This window comes from Peromyscus leucopus, chromosome 7, assembly GCF_004664715.2.
Source record: "Peromyscus leucopus breed LL Stock chromosome 7, UCI_PerLeu_2.1, whole genome shotgun sequence".
Taxonomy (NCBI): domain Eukaryota; kingdom Metazoa; phylum Chordata; class Mammalia; order Rodentia; family Cricetidae; genus Peromyscus; species Peromyscus leucopus.
The window spans coordinates 5,853,087-5,859,955 of NC_051069.1; positions in this window are offsets into that span (position 1 = coordinate 5,853,087).

Below are 6,869 nucleotides of genomic sequence, written 5' to 3' on the forward strand. Positions count from 1 at the left end.
TGTTTCTGTGGAAAATCCCCTTATAGATTTACCAAAACCCTTAAGGTCTAATCTTCAAAACAGTTGCTTTATTTCCATATGTTAAAGACATAACTGAGAGTTTTCCCTGGATATACATCTTGCTATAATCACATCCTGACTGTAGAGATCTAAAACTTAGTTTTACTTTAAACTTTTTGAGGAACCTCCACACTAACTTCCATAGTTGGCGTTACCACCACAGTGTATAAGAGTTCCTTTTTGTACTCATTCTTCATCCCTGCCAGCATTTTTTTTTAAGATGGTCTCACTATGTAGCGCTGACTGGCCTTGTATAGTACTTCAGACTTATGGAAGTCCCCTTGCCTTCTACCTCAGGAGTGCTAGAACTAAAGGTGTGAATCCTGATTTTACTCAGACTGGGGTAAGATGATATCTCAATGTAGTTTATTCCCCCCCCCCAAAGATTCAGGTTTATTAAGGGCATGAAGGATTACAAGGCCTAGCATGTGCCTAAGCAAATAGGGAGGGTTTCTACAACCTGAGACTACTTGAACATGTGGCTTTCAGCTCCACCAGGCCCAGTTGGGCCTGAACATACCTGAGGACTAGGGATAGTCACAGTCGGGCTTGGGTTCATGCTCGGCGTGGCCCCAGAGGTCAGTGTCTTCCCACATTTCTCACACTTCAGACAGGGCTGTGCCTGTCTTTATCTAGTGAGGTCTTTCTCTCAATGAGGTACACCTCTATACTTGTCAGGGTTCTCTAGAGTGACAAAACTTATAGAATGAATCTCTCTCTCTCTCCTTCCCTCCCACCCTCCCTCCATATATACAATTATTAAGATATCAATATATTAATATGTAATATATTATTAAAGGGGATTTATTGGAATGACTTACAGGCTGCAGTCCAGCTAATCCAACATTGGCTGGCTGTGAATGAAAAGTCAAGAATCCAGTGGTTGCTCAGTCCACAAGCCTAATGTCTCAGCTGGTCTTCAGTACATGCTGGAATTCCAAAGAAGGCTCCAATGCCAGTGAAGGAATGGATGTGCTAGCAAGATGAGGGAAAATGGGCAAAGAGCAAAAGTTTCCTTCTTCCATGTCTTTCTATAGGTTTCCAGCAGAAGGAGTGGCCCAGATCAAAGGTGTGTGTCTTCCCACCTCAGGATTCAGATCAAAGGTGTGTGCCTTCCTACTTAAAAGGTCCAGACTAGAAATGAATTCACCCAAGCAAAAAGAATCTCTCACAGGTGTGCCCTCCATTTCTGCCTTGTAGTGTCTTCCAGATGTTAAAGTGACAACCTAGAATAGCCATCACAACCTCCTTGTTGCAATTTGGTCCTCTACACAGTCAGAGAAACTTCCCTGGCAAGGAACTATGGAAATGATCCCTGAAAGTATAGTCTTCTCAACGTAGTTTTCATTTGCATTTCTTTGATAGATTGAACACTTTTTGAAACTTTTGTGGGCCATTTGTACCTCATCTTTTGAGAAGATTTCATTTCTTTGGCCCATTTATTGACTGGGTTGTTATGAGTTCCTATTTAGCTTTTTGTATCCTAAATTTTATCTTTGTATATTCTAGATATTGTCTTCCATAAGTATGGCTAGCAAAGAATTTTCCCTTTCTGTAGCCTTTATCTTCCTCCATTAATTATTTCCTTTGATGAAGTCGCACATTTTAAAAATGTTTCTTCAGATTTTTTTTTCAGTATGATTTAAACCATGGTGGATTTGTGAAATTTTATTAGCAAACTTCACATGTCCACTGTGGTGGTGGACATCCGTACAATCCTAACAGGAGGAGGGAAGAGGATCTCAAGTCTGAGGCCAGGCAGTTCCACAGTAAGGCCTGTCCCAGGAAGAAGTACAACACATGAGACTTGTCTATAGTCTTTTCAAAGCTGTTTCCTTTTCATACGTTTATTTATTTGTGTGTGTATGTGTGTGTGTGGAGATCATCGGACGACTTGTGGGAATCCATTCTTTGCTGCCATGTGGGTTCCAGGATCTAACTCAGGTCATCAGGCCTCGTGGCAAGTGCCCTTACGTAACCATCTTGGTTTATTTTCCACTTATTCCTTAACCAGTCTAGATTCTGTCCCACCAGCTCATTGGATACTGTGTTTGCAACAGCTTAATTGGCAAAGTAGTGACAAGTTTTCGTCCTTGTCTTGACTAACTTTCCTGTTAAGTCTCTCTGTCCAAGACATGTTCTCTTCTCTTAACTTCAGACAGCATTCTGACTCCAGAGTAATTCCATCTTCTTTCATGGTTTTTTAAATGACTTCTGTGTTAAGGCCAAGGAATGCCACCATCCATGTCCAAGTCCTAATCCCTGGAACCTGAGTTACTTTATATGGCAAAAGAGGCTTTGTAGATGTGGTCAAAGTGAGAATCATCAGATGAGAGACTATCCTGGGTGATCCGATGGATCCAGTGGAGTCCCAATGACCCCCCTATGAGAGGGACACAGGGACATATCAGAAAGCAAGAAAAGGTGATGTGATGCAGGGCTGTGAACCAAGGAATGTCAGCAGCTTCTGAGACCTGGAGAGGGATCCCCACCACAAAGCTGCCTATAAGGAGCCAGCCTCCCCCAACATCTTGGTCTCATCCTCTAAGACACTTTGTGTACTTACACACCTCGAGATCTGTTAGTGTCTGCTTGTACTGCTCTGACCAGAACATTTGTGGACATCTGGTGTAGCAGCAGCCTGCCACTAATCCATGTTTGAAATGTATCTCTACCCCCGCCAGCCCCCATCTCTTAGATTTCTGTCTTTCAGTCATCACCATTTCTGGTCCTCAGTACCATCCTCTGTGTTCCTCAGCAATTCTGCCAGCAATCCCAGGCCCTGGAGGGAAAACGTTCTCCTCTTTTCTTCGTGGGGATGGATAACTGGCTGTCACCGGTCTAGTTGTCACTCAGTTGGCCCCTAATCTTGTAGCTCCTGAAGAAGTAGGGGGACTGGATCTTGAGTTTTGAATCCTCAGTATAGTGGGTATTTGAGAAAATTTAAAAGCCTGAATGATCTTCCGAAGTCATCAAAGTGAACATGGCACAGAAGAGAGTGAGGTGAGAGCTTTTAAATTTTGCTCTTGGCCAGAGAGCAGATAAAGATGCTTGCTGTCAAGCCTAACAACCTAATTTGAGTCTGGGCCCCCCACAGTGGAGGGAGAGGAATGATTCTGGAGAGTTCTGTCTGATTTCCACGTGTATGCCATGGCAAGTGCGTGCATACGTGAGCACACACTAACTCAAAAATAAATAATGTAATTAAAATTATTTTCAAGTTTTGCTCTCATTTCTCTCCCTCTCTTCAGACAAGGTCTTACCTCCTCTTGCTATCTTCCAAGTGTTGTGATTACAGATATGTACCACCATACAGGCTTTACTGTGCTTTTGAAACGTTTGAAGTAGCTTAATAAAGAAATGTAGGTACTGGTTAAAAATGGGGGTAAAGCCGGGGGGGTGGGGGTGGCGCACACCTTTAATCCCAGCACTCGGGAGGCAGAGCCAGGCCAATCTCTGTGAGTTCGAGGCCAGCCTGGGCTACCAAGTGAGTCCCAGGAATGGCGCAAAGCTACACAGAGAAACCCTGTCTCGGAAAAAAAAAACGGGGGTAAAGAAATCATTAAAACATGGGGGGGGGATCTTATATTGAAGCCAAGGAAGAAATTTCAAACACACACACACACACACACACACACACACACACACACACACACACACACCAGTTGCTATAACTGAATATTAAATCTGTCTTCATCTGAGTAGGAGTCACAGTAAACCTGAACGTGCTGAATTAGCTTTCAATCTGAGTACAAGAGTTTGGCAAAAGGAAGTTTTTTCACAAGGCAGAATGACTCATGCCTATAATCCTAGCACCAGGGGAACTTGAGCAGGCCAGCTGGGTTACATAGGAAGTTCAAGGCCAACCTGGAATACAGAATGAGGCTTTGTCTCAAAGAACAAGAGTTTAATAAGGTATGTAAAGGAAAAATATAATTTATATTAAAGACACAAGTATATTATGCTTCTGTGGAGATACTTCTGCTTGGAGCTGAAGTAGCCAAATTTTATTGATAACTTTGATTCTAGGTTACTAAAACATTCTTACCTGATGGCAAGTCACCCTGCACTATTGTTTGCACATCAGTTTTGACAGGATGAGACAGTTTAAAAATGAAGTATTCCAGGCTGGAACCATGGCTTGGCTGTTAAGAGTACTTGCTATTCTCCCAGAGGACACATGTTTGGTTCCTGGAACCCACAGGTGGCTCACAACCATCTGTAATTCCAGTCCCAGGAGGTCAGATACCTCTGGCCTCCATGGGTACCCACCCTCATGTACACATACCCACATGCAGACACACACACCTACACATAGTTAAAAATGGGGCTGAGTATGGTGGCACATACCTTTAATCACAGCACTAAGGAGATAGAGGCAGGCAGGATCTTTATGAGTTCAAAGCCGGCCTAGTCTTCATAGTGAGTTCCAGGCCAGCCAGAGCTACATAGTGAGACTCTGTTTCAAAATAATTAATATAATAATAATAATAATAATAATTTTTTAAAAGACAAAGTATTCATTGGAATAAATGGGTTGAACATGTAACTGTTTAAGGTAGCAAAGATGACAATTTCTATAAGAAATAAAGAACCATTTTCTTAATTGATAAGTAAAATGCTCCCAACTTTTTCTATTGGTCTGTCTTCACTGCTGCTTTCCAAGAACTCTCTGTGATGGAGGTGTTAGTTACTTTTCTCACTGCTGTGGTAAACTGCCTGACAAGCATTCAGACAGGGAGGATTTATTCTGGCTGACAGTTCAGCAGGGTTGGGGAGGCCGAGCAGCAGGAAAGGAAGCAGCTGGTCACATTGCACCCACAATCAGGAAGCGAATGATGAACAGGCAGTGGGACTGGGTTACAAAACCTCAAGGCCCACCCCTACCCACTTCCTCCATCGGTGCGCTGTCTCCTGAAGATTCCACAACCTTCACAAACAGTGCCACCAGTTGGGGACTAAGTGTTCCAACACAATGCCTGAAGGGACAGCTCACACTCAGACTATGGCAGTGGACATTAATGAATGTATAGGTGTGCCAGGTTTGGTCCTCGAGATAACTCATGAGATATTATTCTCACTTAACATGAATAAAGCTATATCTTAAATAGGAATGACCAGGGAACTTTACAATCTTTGTTTTAAAACCTCTCAGACATTATTAAATTAATAGGTGATTTCAGATGCTTCTAAGTTTCATTTCTAAAATGAAATTATTCTATCCCTTGAAAAAGTAGTTTAGCGATTTCTTCTAGGCACTGGAAAATAACAAAGTCTCTGCCTCTGGAAGTTTAACATTTAAATAGGAAGACAGATGAGCCAGTGAAATGAACTTGTGTTAGAGGAGCACATAGCAAGGTGATGTTATTGTTGCTATAGGGATGTCCAAGCAAAACACAGCTCTCATTTCACAGGGTATAAACAGCTGTTTATTCTGGAGCCAAATCTGAGTGATCTTTGCCTGGGAAGATTGCCCCAAATACTGTGTTCCAACATGGAAATGAGCACATGAAGTTTTCGTAGTTCCAAAATAAAAGTATCAAATCAAGGCCCCTTCCAGATACACAGCAAAACAGGGAAGTCTCTGCTACAGGTCTCAGATGTGATCTGATGACCTTCTTAGCTTTTGGGTTGGTGGAGGCTAGTAGTTAATATGTTCAAAAAAAATGTCATGTGATAGTTACAAGGACTTTAGGGCTGATACAGAAGTGGGCAATAGATAGCTATTAAGGGGCTAGATAGTCCAAGATCATTTGTCTCTGTGTCTACAATATTTACAACTCTCCATAACTACACAGTTGTAATTAGTATCAACTTTGTAGAATCTTTAACACAGCTGTGGCTGTTTGTCCTGAATTTTAAATTCAGACAGAGTTAGAGAATGCCTTCAAAAACAACTTTATTTTTCAAAAATAAGAGGTTACTGGTAAGGAAACCAGCTTGTCAGAAAAGTTCATCACTATTTCATCCCTTTTCCATCGGGAACAATTCCATCACCTGGGTCATACCAATCCGATCTGGATTTTTTTTTTTAATGTATGATGGTGCATGATGTTCCTGCAACTATGCATACGGAAAAATGTCCTTTAAAATATATATGTATAGATAGGTAGGTAGATAGATAGATAGATTGATTGATTTTAAAGGAACCTTGCCTCTGTCCTGCTGTTTACTTCAGTTGACCTGCAGCACAAAAGTGTGCTACTAACCTCCCCTAGGCCACCTCACAGCCAGCTGGCACCAGTGTCAATGTACATCTATGGGGAAGAGGACTCTGAGCACATCTTTAAGATCCCAGTGAACCACGCTTTGGAATAAGGATCTGCAGTGCTGCCAGGTCTGAGGCTTGGTGCATGCAACTCATCGCCCCTCGGAGGTCCAGGCTCTGGATCGCTCCACATCCAAAAGCTGTCTCAGCCATGCCGCAACTTTCTTTGCTCCAGAAAACCTCGAGGAAACCCTCACCGTCGCCTCCCACCCCACCCCGGCACGCCCCTGCCCTTGCATGCCAGCACACTGAACCCTTCCAGGCCGCGCGCCCACTCTGACAGCACTCTAAGCCTTCCAGGAGCACAGCCCTGCCCTTGACAGCATGTTAAGCCCCTTGAGGCCGGGCCCCCTGCGCTGAAGACTTCAGATCCCCTAGACGCCCCGCACGGGTTCTGACCGCGGAGACCCTCGAGGAATCGCCGCTTTAGTAGCTTATGAAGCCTCTCGAAGCCCCGGCACAGGCTCTGAAGGCACTTGAGCCTCTCAAGAAACCGCCTCCCTAGCCCCTCACTCAGCATCTGGAGCACCTCCCGAACTAG